Source organism: Hydra viridissima, unplaced genomic scaffold (assembly GCF_058129835.1).
Source record: "Hydra viridissima isolate aposymbiotic clone 2 unplaced genomic scaffold, HvirCarnegie_v1 scaffold_10, whole genome shotgun sequence".
Classification (NCBI taxonomy): Eukaryota; Metazoa; Cnidaria; class Hydrozoa; order Anthoathecata; family Hydridae; genus Hydra; species Hydra viridissima.
Genome location: NW_028324309.1, coordinates 12,620,146 through 12,634,632, shown reverse-complemented (window position 1 = coordinate 12,634,632; position 14,487 = coordinate 12,620,146). Strand labels below are relative to the sequence as shown.

General features: G+C 30.6%; 1 long non-coding RNA gene and 2 pseudogenes across 2 annotated transcripts; 2 read left to right on the top strand and 1 right to left on the bottom strand.

The window, feature by feature from the left end:
* Nucleotides 1-200: 200 nt before the first annotated feature.
* On the bottom strand, nucleotides 201-2,348 carry LOC149883173 (uncharacterized; annotated as a pseudogene).
* A 2,172-nt stretch (nucleotides 2,349-4,520) lies between these two features.
* LOC149883172 (uncharacterized) lies at nucleotides 4,521-6,683 on the top strand. Its single transcript, XR_016456532.1, has 3 exons — nucleotides 4,521-5,081; nucleotides 5,730-5,831; nucleotides 5,950-6,683. It is a non-coding gene; the product is annotated as an uncharacterized LOC149883172 (long non-coding RNA).
* A 6,098-nt stretch (nucleotides 6,684-12,781) lies between these two features.
* Nucleotides 12,782-14,413, top strand: LOC145182158 (cytochrome P450 4V2 pseudogene; annotated as a pseudogene). Its single transcript, XR_016456310.1, has one exon. The product of XR_016456310.1 is annotated as a cytochrome P450 4V2 pseudogene (transcript).
* Nucleotides 14,414-14,487: the final 74 nt, after the last annotated feature.

The following is a 14,487-nucleotide window of genomic DNA, read 5'->3' as shown; positions in this document are numbered from 1 at the left end:
TTTTTTATTATGTGTCTTCCTCATTATTTGTCTATTTATGAGGCTGCATCTTATCAAAAAGTAATATACTAGATCTTAGTATATAATGAGATATTCTACTAAAAATTAACAAGCTCTTGTTTTTAAAATACTTTTAAATCTAATTTACTCAAAATGAACAATAAGTTTTACCACAATTTTGCACTTAGTCAGCAATAAAATCACTCCAATAACAAACACAGACAATTTTTTTTACTTAATGCAGCAAATTCAACAACATTTGACTTGAACCTTTTAGCATAACATGTGAAAACTAAAAATCTGGACAAACTTTGAAAATGAATCACGAATTTATCAATTTTATTAATTTAAAAAGCATAACAATAAGAAACTTGTATTTTACAAAATAAAATCAAAATTATTCGTTTATCAGTCCATCTCGGCGAACATGGTCAACTCTGGTGAAAGAACTCGCCCCAAGTCTCTGAACGGGATTTTGGTTCATTTTTTTCATGCTATACTCGATTCGATTTCTTAGTTAGCAGAGATTTTCAGCTTGCCAATTATTTGCACACACCAATCTTTTAACTTCAGTCCAAAAATCCTTGATCGGACGCAGTTTGAGTACAATAGCAGGGTTTTTATCTCTTGGCACATTCAACATTTCGTCTTTTAGGTAATCTTGCACTTTGTTTGAATTGTGTGCGGAGGCTAGATCATTCCAGAACATAGTATCGTTGTTTTTGTGAGCCTCGTTAATGAACTTTTTTAATTTAACCACACGTTTGGAAATGTACACATCCCTGTCGACTGTATAGCCCGAAGAAGCGATGTAATCCTTTCTCAGACAAAGCTATTCAAATAAATAACTTTGGCTCATACTTGCTTTTTCTTTTGAGCTTGACCTCATTAGGCGTTGCGTTGGAAATATAATATCCTGCGTTGTCAGAAAGATTGGTGTTACTTATGGAAATTATGACTCGTCGTGAATGATCACAGTTTTTTTCAGAAAAAGTACAACCAATTTTCGGCACATAGGACGCACAGCTGCTTTCTAAGCTGATAGTCTTTTTGGCACTTAAGTTTTTTTTACAATAATGAATGTTCATCTTTTCGTTGATAGTTTTGGAAATATAGTGCTGGGAAACATTGAATCTCTTGGCTAAGCTATGCTGTGAAACACCATCCTTCTTATCAACCAATCTTTCAATAGGTTTTATCTGTTTCTTAGGCATTTTTCTTTCAGTCCACTTCCGACCTTTCATTCTGGTCCTATATTGGTCTTCTCTCGTTGCAGTGTCGTTAATGGTCGATTTTAGGATATTTTCCATGCGAAAGTGTTAATAATAAACGTTTTGTCCTCTTTTGGATGCAAATCTAAAAAAGCGTACATTCCTTTTCGGAGTGCCTCTTGATTATTCAAGCTTTTAAAACATGTTTAATTAAGTTCTGAAAAAGTTAAAGACTATTGTAAATTGTAGAGGATCAAATTTGCAACATACATTATGGTACAATTATAAAATTATAAAAAATTGTTAAGCATATATATATATTGAAGCTACAAAGTTTTTCCAGATTTTTAGTTGTCACATGTTGTTCTGAAAGGTTTTGTTGTCTCATATACCTAATCCATGTTTTTTGAACTCGTAATGATTGGATTCACCAGCTTGTTTTGAGTAAATTATAAATCCATTATCTATATTAGTACTTTTAGGAATGGTATATAATGGTATATAATAGTCAATTTCATAACTGCAATATGAAATTTCCAGGAAATATTTAAAGGAACATTTTCATTGTAGTTATTTACATTTTCCATCAAATTGGCATAAGACGTCTTGAATTCCATAACTACAAACTCATTACCAGCATTTCTTTTTACACCAAAGTTAGCTTGCTTTATTGCCTGAAACTTTCTTAAACATTCAGTTATTGGAAATATCTCGAGTAAAGATATCTAACTTATCCAAGAATCTATTGGCACTGTTGCTATCAAATCCAATTTCATGGTAACCTCTAGAAGTTATATAACTTGAGTTTAACCATTGTTTAAAGCCACACCATAGTATTGAAAATAGTTTTTCTAGAGTAATATTTATTCCAATGAATGGATGCAATTCAGGTAAAGGAGCTAAATTTTCTATAGTTGTATTTGGATCCTCTTCAAGATATAATACTCTTGGGTTAATTACATTTTTATAAACAGCCATCTTTGATTTTGTTTTTCTAGCTTTAGCGTATTTACTGTAATGGTAATCAAAAGAATTAAGTGTTCGTTTTTCTCCAACATCAAAAAGACTTATATTTCCAACTATATTAGACAAACAACTATATTTTCTAGCATGACTTGAAATACCAAACATTGAGTTTTGTACAGTTTTGATAAAAAATATTTTAATGTAGAACAATCAACTTTTTCCCTTTAGTTGCAAAACTGAATTTCAATGAGCCCATAAAATCGGTTACTCTGGAGCAAAGTAACTACCGTACTTTTGTTAAAGACAACGACAAGTTATTAGATAAGTTAAATGATTTATGGATTTCATGTCAATTTGCTGCACAAAGTAGTATGTGTCCAGGTTTTAGGTAGGTCAAATATAAAGCAGGAATTTTGATTGAATGAAAAATTAGGGATATTAATCATAAATACATTTAACTACTCCTATATTAATCTGCTGCTTATGAAAGTTAAAATGATAAAGAAAAAAAAAATGTAATATTTAGATAATACATTTTAAAATGCTAATGTTAAATTTTTTAGTCAGTGTTGAGTCTGTAGACTTTTTTATTTTTGGTTTCTTTTTTTTTCCAGAGTATTGAGTTTCTTCATATTTAGTAGGTGGTATTTATGGTAAAGGATCTTTAATGGCACTCAGGGAGTTGAGTAATTGGCAACAAAATATTTAAACAGGTCCCCAGACCTCATTTAGCTGATTTAAAGAAAATCCAAAAAGCATATACTATTCATCTGCTTAATTTGATCAACAAACTCTTGCTCTTTAAAGATAAATACTGGTTTGCGAGAACAAAAAGATTTTTTATAGCCTTATTTATATTTAAACTATTATCCCTAAGTCTGGGCTTAAGATTACAAGCCCGATGCTACCAGTTTTCATGACTTCAATTGCTTTTGTCTTATTCAACTAACTCCATTATTGTTTTTGCCTGTATATAGATTTTCAATATATACTAAATACATATAAGTAGTTTATAATTACAGGTTGCATCAAAAAAAAATGACAATAGTTTTAAAATAGGTTTCGTACCAAAAAGTAAACAGTTGTTTAGAATTTTTTTCCTTTTTCTTTGTTTACCATTAAAAGGTTGTTAAAAACTGTCTGATGTAATTCTATTTCTGACGGTGGAAGCCAAATGAGTCAAAAACAGTTTAAAAGAACAAGAACATGTTAAACGTAAGCTCGGATTAGGAAGAGAATCTTACAGACTCAGGTCCAGATTCGGGCCCAGATCTAAGCTTCAGATCAGTGTCATTAAAATTTGGGAATAGGATTTTCCAATAAGATGCGGCAATACAAAAAATGAAAACTAGCTAGCATGAAGTGATATTTTGGGTATACCAACGGGTATAGGAGCCTATCATGAAGGTCTGGGGAAATCAATAAAAAGCAAACAAAACTTATTGCTTGCTTTGTAGGTACGAAGAACTTATTTTAGTTTTTTTATCATAACAATCAATTAGAAACAAGAATGTAAAGCCAAACAAACTACAGATATTTTTTTGCAACAATTTACCATATTTAAAAGTGCGAGCCAAAACACAAAGTGGACACACCTATACAACCGCATGAAAGTTATTACAGTCACACAATTAAAATTAAAATTTGATTTCCCCATAATAGCTTAAAATTCAATTTCAGGCATCGCATCCAAATTTAAGAAACATCTTCTAAGACATAGAAAAAGAAGAAAAAAAACTTGCAGAAGAAAAAGGAAACTTTGGAAAAGAGAAAAAAGAGTGAGCTTTGCATGTGAATTTTAAGAGAAAGATAGGAATATTTTTAACATAGACGTTTTTTTGGCGAGAGTTCCAAAGATGTTAACATAGACATTTTTTTGGCGAGAGTTCCAAAGATGTTAACATAGACATTTTTTTGGCGAGAGTTCCAAAGATGATTTTTGAATGGATTTTGATTAAGTGTTCTATTAATTGTAAAGTATTAAATAAATGCATTTGAATCAAACATTTTGAATGCTTATTGAGTATTATAAGAGATGAGAAAGATCGACAGTAAAAGTATAGATATTGCAGGGTGTACGCGGTATTTAATAATCAAATTCAAACTCTGCTTGCAGCCATCATGACAAAATTTGTTAATTTTTTTTATAGGTGAGAGATCAATTCACAAGCAACAGTTTGATTGTGACAGACCGGTTGAATTTGTAGCCAAAATCAAAGAAATTATTGAAATTAATCCTAGTAAATCAATGAGGCCAATTGCTCATGACTTGGGAAGGTCTGTGTCAATAAGTAGGATTTGTGTGGCAGAGCTTAAGGTATAAGTCATAGAAGATGAGAAAAAGCTGTGAACCGAAGAGGTTAAAAAAAAGCGTCTGAAGAACTCTGTTAAACTGCTCAACAAGTTTTTCTCTGATGGAAAGAATTTCTGCCCTAAGTATGTATCCAAGGACATGCAAACAAAGTTCCCAACTATTATCATGGTCTTTGGAGCCATTTCCTTTAGGGTGACGTCATGCCAACCTACTTTTTCCCCAATTGCTTGAGTGAATATAGATGAGTATTTGAAAGTCTTAAAGGATCATACTTTGACCTTGATGCAAAAGGTTGCTGCTGAACTCTTACTTAGAAATCTTGCAATATTTTTGATGCCATCAATTTTCTTGATGCCATCAATTTTCTTTCTATGTTGGTTCTAATGTTTTGCCCCCAAACTCACCGGACTAAATCCTATGGACTTTTGTGTAGGGCACAGTTGAAAAATAAGTCCCTATGCAATACCAAAGAGGAGTTAGTCACCTGAATCAAGAAAGAATTCAAGGCCTTGTCAGAGGAATCAATCATCAACAGCTGCACCAGGTTTCGTGGTTGTGTCAGGGCAGTCATTGATTTTATTGAGTAAAAGGTAAGAAAATTAAAAGAAAGTTACATTTTTTCATAAACCATGATTCGATTGTTAAGTACCGGTGTGTATGTATTTCGAGTTAGCATATTGTCGTTACTTTTTTAAAAAATTTAGGTTAAAAACTTTAGGTTAATCTTAAATGTTAGAAGTCTACGAGTCTAATATTACACAAACCGTCACACAAGTTATAACACGAACCCGGACATGAATACTATTAGAAAATAGTACATATACAACCCTACATTCGTATCGTTTTGTATTATTTTTCACAAATGAATTTATGACATGTGAGAAGGATGACATCCTCGTGATTTGAATACTATTAGAAAAGACAGTTTTCTGATAAACACATCAGACTGACTCACAAAATAAATAGACAAACACACACATACACACCCTCCTACTACCCACACATTGAATGCAAAACAAGCTTTCGTAACTAACAACAACCCTCTCAATAAACTTTCTTTGATAAACAACTTAACTATAAAAAAAACTCTTTATACAAAAAACGTAGTGGTTTAAAAAAACCTACTTAAAACTCTTTATACACTATAAGAAACGCAGTGGTTTAAAAAAACCTACTTAAAACTGTTTAAATTTGAATTTAATTTTTAAGTTTATTTTAATTGTTAATGTGTTTTTTAGCTTAATCAAGTTACAAACTCATCTAGCTATGCCAAAGGTTTTAACATTGTTTGCATGCTATACTTAGGATGCCCAGGGAGGAGAGCTTTGAGTCTCTCAATGGTATGACGCTAGTAACTTTTTAAAGTTCTGAAAGTAAAAATGCAATCGTTTTCTTCATATTTTTATCACTTCCATGAAAATGAATAGTAATATCACTGATAAAATTATCTTCATTTAGAAGCGCCTCTTTTTTTAAAGATGCAACAACCTGCAACAACGCTCCCGTTGCCTCTACGGAATGACAGTATTATCAAACAAAATCTTATAGTTTAAAAAAAAAATTTTTACGAGATTCTAATTTGCAATAACTAAAACTCAACTTTTTCTGCTTCACTAAGTGTTTGCATTTCAATCTAAAATGAGTGCAACTGTAGTACTTCAAAAGTTTGGTAGCCTTTTTACAGTGTAGTGCGAACCAGCGATTCCAGCGATTTGTATTTCTCGAATTTTAATATAAAGTGTTTTGTCTGGTTTAAATTACCGGAGAGTTTAATTTTTAACCAGTCATATTGCACCTTCTGTTTGGCATTTATTACTGCTAATATCTGGAAAATGATGACAAATAGACTCACACTTGAATAATACTATGACATTATCCAAACGTACTTAGAAAAATTGTTGTTGATTTATAAACGTAAGTAACAAGTTCGTGTTTTTATGGTACAAATAATCGCCCATTTGAGCAAACCTTCAGACAAACGGTTAACAGAATTTGGTACCAGAAACCCTTAAAATACGCTTTAATGAAATAATACGTTGAAATACGTACTGAAAAGAATATTGATCAGTAAACGAAAACAATTCCTTGTTTGTTGCAGCAACTGAGACTCGGAGGAGGAGACATGGTAAAAGTGCAAGTCAAGCTATGCGAAGAATGTAAAATAAAAGATAAGACTTAAAATAAACTCAGAGAATTTTAAAAATGTTTTTCAAATTTTTTTAAAAAAAAAAAAAAATTCTTTTGATACAAGTTAGCTCTATTAAAAATACAAGTTTTTCTTCCAGTAAAATTTTTGTTATCATAAGTTTGTGAGTTGTTATCAGTCCCTAATTCCAAAAATCAGAAACTGTTTTTACTTAGTACGTCTCCCAGCAAGAAGACAACGTTGAAACAACGTTGTGTGCTTGCTGGGCTAGTATTTATTTTACACCCCCTCCCCCTCCCCCTCTTATTTTATGATACGAAGTAAAAATAGATTGCAAAGTCAGGAATTAAATCATCATGGTCAAAACTATGCGTATTCCTCAAATCGTTTTTCATAAGACATAAGAGATTTTAAGCTCTTTTCTCATTGATATTGAGAACTGTGAGTCACTTTTTAACTTTCTGATTTTTGGTTCATCAAAAACATTGGGATTTATTTTGTAATAACTCAGACTAGGAAATGCAGAACTAATTTAGATAAAATAGCTACCTTTTGCATTAATGGCTTTGACAAATTGCTTCATCATTTTCATTTTAATATGAAGGGGAGAAAAAAATTTTTTTTTCTGCTTTACCAGTTTTTGTTTATGACATTCTTTTCCAACAAGTCTTATTTTGACCGAGCCTTTGTGGGACAAAATTAAGAGTCAGTAATTTGATTTCCCTTCCCAAATTACTAGTTTGTTTCTAATTCCCTTTGTCCACTGGTGATTGTTTTTCACACATGGCTTGCACACTTTATGTCCACAATTTATCATGATCACTAATTTCAGTTTAAAAGCTGAGTAGGTTCTTTAGGTTCTCTTTAAAAATGTTTATCCTTTGACATGGTGTTATAGATCTTCCATACAGTTAATATAATGTATAGGGGAACCTGTAGTATCTCTGAACACTTTTTGCTTCATGGTGTTTTTTTTGTCTATACTATTGAATCAATTTAAACCATTCAATGTTATTCTCTCATACTTTGCGCAAAAATTATTTTTGGCTTTTTTTCTCATTCGATCACTAAGTATCATTTTTTAACGTTTTAAAAAATTAGTTAAATGGTCAATGGTATATCACGGACGTTATACCTTTGACTGAGGTATGTTGTTCTTTTGACCATTATGTTATTAATAAAAAATCATGGGCTGTTAGGACTTATTTAATATATTATAGCTTTTCTATGCATTTTAAAGAAAATTCTGGCCAACTTCATGTCAATAAAAGCTAATAAAACTATTTTGTAATCAATCAAAGTTGTCTAAAATAAATCCGAAAATCAATTCTTGCAAATCTTTTGAAGATTTTTGTACCAAGGGTCATTTTAGTATCTAAGTCCACCCCACTTTATTTTTAAAATATCAAGTTGTAAGTTATGCAACTCAGTCCGCTGATTGGTGATATAAACTTCCTTTTTCTAAAGTCTCGGAAGACGTTGACGTGGCAAGTTATATCAAAAAAACAATTTTTGATGGTGTGAAATAAACTTTTGTTTCTTTTTTAGTTTTACAATACTAAGTAAAATATTTTTTTTGTATTTCAAGTCATTTTTTTTTTTAACAATGACTACTAAATCTGACATTACGTAAGTCTCCTCTCAGCTTGGATTTTTTAATAGATCTTGTTTTTTATGAGGTTATCTATTCTTGTACAAAGGGCCATTGATTGTACCTAGGACGGTGTCTTAAAGTAAATCTATGGTCATAATCTTTACGACTTTGCTTTATTTAAATATTTTTTGAAATTAATAATGGAAAATGACATCAATTATCAATTTTATTTTGATTCAGTCACATTTTTTTTAGTTAAATGCTCTTTGCATGAGATGGTTAGAGTTGAGATTAAAAACTCAAATGTGATTGAATTGTACAAAATGTGTTTTCTAACAGTTGTTATTACCATTTTAGATTTAAGAGCAATAATATAGTTCTTTAATTTAGAATACTAGTTGGTGGCCTACGTAAAATTAAAAATGGACTAACTGTACATAGAGTCACTGATTTTAAAATCCTTTTATTTGACAAAATTTTATCTTTTAAGTAATTATATTGTTATCAATAAGAAGTAATGATATGATGTGATCATACTAAAAATCTGGCTGAAGGTACACGAATCTCCCTTAAATAGGTTTATAGCATAGAAACCTTTTAAAACCCAACCACAACTACAACCACAATCTTTAGCTGCCATATTCATTTAAATATGATCATAATTCTTAACTGAAATATTAGAATGCAGATGATGAAAAAATAAGAAATCAAAAGAATATAGTATATTAAATATTACTGTACAGTAAAAGATGTCAAATCAAAATCAAACATAAGATAATGATGTCTAGATGATTCGTGACCAAAAAGTGGTAGTAAAACTTTCACTTTAATATCTTCAATTGCAAGTCAGAAATATTTTTCATCTCGTGTAAATTTTTTGTCGGCTGACTTCTTAAGATATTTAATTTTTTAAATTAACCCAACAACTTCAATAACTTCTGCCACACCATGTCAAGAGTATTTCTTTCCACTTTCAAATTTCGCGAAACTATTTCACTTTTCTTGTTCGCTTTTTCTTGTTCATTATCAAGTATAATTACTCCAAAATCAATTTCATCATAACTTTTACCATTTAAACTTGTGTAAGACTCTAGCTTAAAAATGATCTGTTTTGGTACTGGTTTTATTTGTCTTGGAGAGGTTTTTTTGACATTTTTTATTGTTAGACTACAGGTGTATCAGTTAAAGTACGTGATTTTCCCTTGCATCTTTTTGTAATAGTTGTCTTTCCTAATATGGCTTTTGGGTAGGTTGTATTATTTTAGGTGAAACGGTTGATGTTGATGGTAAATTCCCAGGAGTGATTTTAGCTTTAATAATATCATTAAAAACACAAGCTTCAATATTCACTATTGGTTTATCAGCGACAATTGCAGCTAAGAAATCAGTTTCGGTAAAGATATTTTCAATTAAAGGGAAAAAACCCAGTACATTTAAAACTGTTTAATCATATTATTTGGTACAAAAGCATGAGAAACTTGATCAACAAGGTAAGATATATCATAAATTTTAACTTGTTTAACAACATTTTCTTAAGATAACATCCAATTATTCATGGCATTGTTATAAAAAAATTTTTAATAAGAGTTGCATTTTGTGGGTTGCGTGAGGATGAAATGTCATTAAAGTTATACTAGAACTTTTAGCTCAATAATAGAAATGTTTACATGAATTTCATGATTATCCATTAACAAAAGAACTGGTTTTTCAACCAAAGGTCATACATTTAGAGGAGCACTATTCAGCATGTATTCCTTAAATTTAGCATATGGAAATACAAGTAATGGTGGGAAATTATTTCGAGTAGCATTAATAGCTGTAATGATTATTGCACTGTTGCCTCATTCTGTACTAGTCATACTTTCTACTTGTTTTTTTGCCTTTTGAATTTATGAGTTTTGGTGAATTTTTTGAACTGTGGAAAATCCTGTTGCATCACAGTCTTAAATGTTTGATGGTTCAAAATGATAACATACTGAAACATTTTTATAACTTTTACATAATTCTTATGGTTTCTTTATTGAATGCATAGGATCTTCCAAGAAACATTAGCTGTGGTTTTACTTAGAGAAAAACACCAACCTTGCTCCTTCACATTTTAAACAAAAACATTCTAACAGAAATGGTTACATAATTTTCTGCTCTTACTTCCTTATAGAAGTATAGGAATTAAGTAAAGCTATTTAATCAACCTGATTATCAAGTTGCTACAGCTGCCAACTAGTTTAATCATTAAAATTGACCATCAGGCAATTATACATAAGTACATGAATTTTATGATAATTTTCATAAAACTGGTCTCTTTAAGATTGCAATCAAAGCGCAACATGAACCAGTCGAAAGGTACACGAGATGGGTTTCTTTAACAATTATCATCTCAATCCCCATTTAGGTTAAGAAGATATCATCTAAACTTTTCCATAACAAAAAAAAGATGTTGGTTAATGTTAATAATATCATGCATTAACCAAACAACTTTTTATGACAGTTTTATTATCAAAATAAGATAAACACAAATATTTACTTTTTAAGAGCCAAAAATTATAATTTCTTATGGATCAACACAATCTATCCCAAGCATGATCTTTCACGTTAAGAAGAGTCGTTACAGACTAATATTTCAAATAGCACTTCATGTTTTTTCCAAATAATAATAGTAGGCCAACAGGACGAAGTGACTAAAGGTAAAACGTGGTCAAAGTTACAACAGGTTCCCCTATAATGTAATATAATGCGTAATATAATTAATGCGTATATACATATTTTAAATCAAATATAACTCTTTTTATAACTCACGCACGTCAGAATAGCAAAAAAAAAACAAATTTTTACAAAAATACAGCCAATCTGATAAAAGATGAATTTTTAAATATCTTACTCGATTATGTTTAATCTTTGTAAATTGAACTTATCATGATTAAATTTTTACCGTCCTAGAGAAAAGTGTTATCAAAAACTTTTGCATTTTTCATCGTTCAGATATTTTCTTTTTCAAAAACGTCTTTAGCTAAGCCGACTTCACGAATTTTTCATGCTTTACACTTCTTCAAACTTACCCCTTACCCTGCCCTGACCTCCCACCCCTGACCTCAGGTCCCTGTCCCTTTAACCCCACCTCCTAGCGTACGCAAATTTTAACCGCCAAAATTGAAGCAAAAAGATTTTTGGCGCAAAAGTTTTTAATGACACTTTTCTCTAATACGGTCATTTATGGCCCGGTTTTTACTTTTAAACAACTGAAAATGGATTACATTATGACATTTTGGTAAAATTAGGTTGGATGTCATTAGATAAGTTACTAAAAACGGCCTATTTTCATGATAAAAATGTGCTTATTTGAAGTAATTTTTTTGTCAGTTACATAAATTCGTTACCAAAAACTCAAAAACTGTTATATAATGCAATCATTTTCCAACTATATTGAGCAAGTTTTTTTGTCAACGCATCATGCATATTGTTAAGAAAATAAACAAAAATTTAGAGAAAATTTGAGTTTTTATAATTTCATAAATAATCTTGATATTAAAAATATTTGGGCCTTTCAAATGTCTTAAATGTCATGATAAGGTCAATTTTACTATGATCAAACATAATCAACTAAGATATAAAAAAAAAAATCATCTTTTTATCAGATTGGCTTTATTTTTTTAAAAATTTGTTGTTTTTTTTTTTGTTATTCTGACGTGCGTGTAACTCTTACATTTACATTCCCTTATTGGAGAGTAGTATTTATCTTTATTAGGTAGAATGCACTCGAAAGAATTTTCGCGTGTAATCAAACACAACAAGTATTTTGTAAACCAAAAAAACTTTTAATTTTTATAGGAAAAACTAGGCTGTCCTTGTTTTCCATTTGAAAACAAAAAAGCTGTCAAGTTTATTCAAGTCGGCGAATATTAGTGATTTGTTGTATATATTTGTATTTTCAACTTCAGATTAGAGCACTTTAGCTTAAATTTGAGACCAATGTGGGATGGAGGGCGAAGGGGGGAAAAATTGAGCTTCGCCGAAATTGCAAGAAAATCTTAAACTGCTTTTATTTAAGCATTGAGAAATTATGCTCAGAGCGGACCTATCAATAAAGTACAAACTTGAAGTAACAAAAATTGATAGCGTTTCTGAAATCAACGATCCCAAATTAATCCTCAAACTTAAAACAGCAGAAAAACATTTAAATTTTGTTGAATTGCATTGTTGTTATTTAGATTAAAGCTTACATTGTTAACTCTGTCTAAGCGTAAACGGTTTATCAATTAGGTTTTTTGTTCATTAGCCATAAACAGATTTGTAGTTTTGTTACGAGGTTTTAAATGGATATATATAGCGCGCGTAAGTACGAATCTTGTCACTCGGACATCTCTAATAATTCGTTTAATAACGAATACAAGTTTTAGATATAATGTAAAAGTATGAAATTTGGTTTATACTTCTGTTATAGTTTGAATAAAGATATTTAATTTATTATAAAGCTTTATACACTTTTTGATTTTATAGGTAATATATACTCAATTAAGGAGTTTTCTTTTTAGTAAATATTACAGCATTTAAGAATGATTTATGCTTTGTATCTAATATTGATTGGATTGGTATTGTATTTTGCGGGCAAGGTATCTTGGAAGTTTTGGAAAAGCTCATACGGTCTTTCATCAATTGTTACACCTCCTAATATACCTTTTTTGGGTACGTCTTTGTTTCTGCATAGCGACTCACGAAAATTTTTTTTACAACTTTATGACTGGACTAGAAAATATGGTGATGTGTTTTGCATTTGGTTGGGACCTAAACCCATGATTTGTTCTTCCTCCGTCAATTTCTCAGAAGCTGTTTTAAGTAGTCAGAAGATAATTACTAAAGGATTTTCTTATGAATTTCTGCATGATTGGTTGAAAACTGGTTTGCTAACAAGTACAGGACTGAAATGGAAAACTCGTAGAAAGCTTCTTACTCCTAGTTTTCATTTTTCTATACTCAACAATTTTTTAAAAATATTTGAAGAGCAAGCATCTCACCTGGTTGACAAATTAGCTATTGCTGCAGATAATGGAGAGGTTGTAGATGTTCAGATACCTATTGGGTTGGCTACCTTGGATATAATTTGTGAAACATCAATGGGTGTGAAAGTAAATGCACAAAGTCATCCAGATTCTGAGTATGTTAAAGCTATCACAATTTTAAATGAAGAAATTCAAATGCGTCAAAAATTCCCTTGGCTTTGGTTTGATGTAATTTACAAACTGCTACCTTGTGGGAAAAGATTTTATAAAGCTTTAAGTATAGCTCATAAGTTGTCTTTTGATGTGATAAACCAGCGTATGCAAATCAAAATTAAAGAAACTTACAGTGAAACTCCATCTTATGAAAAAAAATTCTTTTTGGATTTATTGTTAGATATTTACAGAAAAGGGGAAATTGATGTTGAAGGCATTCAAGAAGAAGTTGATACTTTTATGTTTGAAGGTCATGATACCACTTCAGCTGCATTAAGCTGGACTCTCTGGTTGCTGGGAAGAAACCCTGAGGTTCAAAAAAAACTGCATAAAGAGATTGATGAAGTAGAGTTAAACGGGGGTTCACTTATTGAAAAAGTCAAAAGTGTAAAATATCTTGAAAATGTTCTCAAAGAATCTCTGAGAATGCACCCTCCTGTCCCTTTATATGGTCGAACAGTGGAAGAGAATATGATTATTGATGGTCAGTTTATTCCTAAAGGAACACAAATCATTCTCTTAGTTTTAATGTTGCATTCTAACCCTGAATATTGGGAACATCCTAATGATTTCATACCTGAACGATTTGAGGCTGATAACTTTGTAAAGCGAAACCCATACAGCTATATTCCATTTTCTGCTGGACCAAGAAATTGCATTGGTCAAAAGTTTGCGATGATTGAAGAAAAAATACTTCTGTATAGTATAATGAAAAACTTTACTTTAAAATCAATGCAAGATGAGGATGAAGTTTTTGGTACTGTTGATATAATACATAAGTCAATCAATGGAATTAAGATAAAATTCTTCAGGCGATAAAGTCTCAAAGAATAAACTGAGCATAGTAATAACTTCAATTAGTTTCTGCTTGATTGCATTTTTTTTACAGTTTTACTTTTTTATGAGCTGTAATTCTGCTTGATTTTTAAATAATATTTTTACAGTAACTGATGTTATAAACAAAATTCTAGAAAACACAGTGTTTAATTTTTGCATTTAGAAATTTGTAGAGGGGGATGTATTTAGAGGATTTAACAATTTTTTAAGTT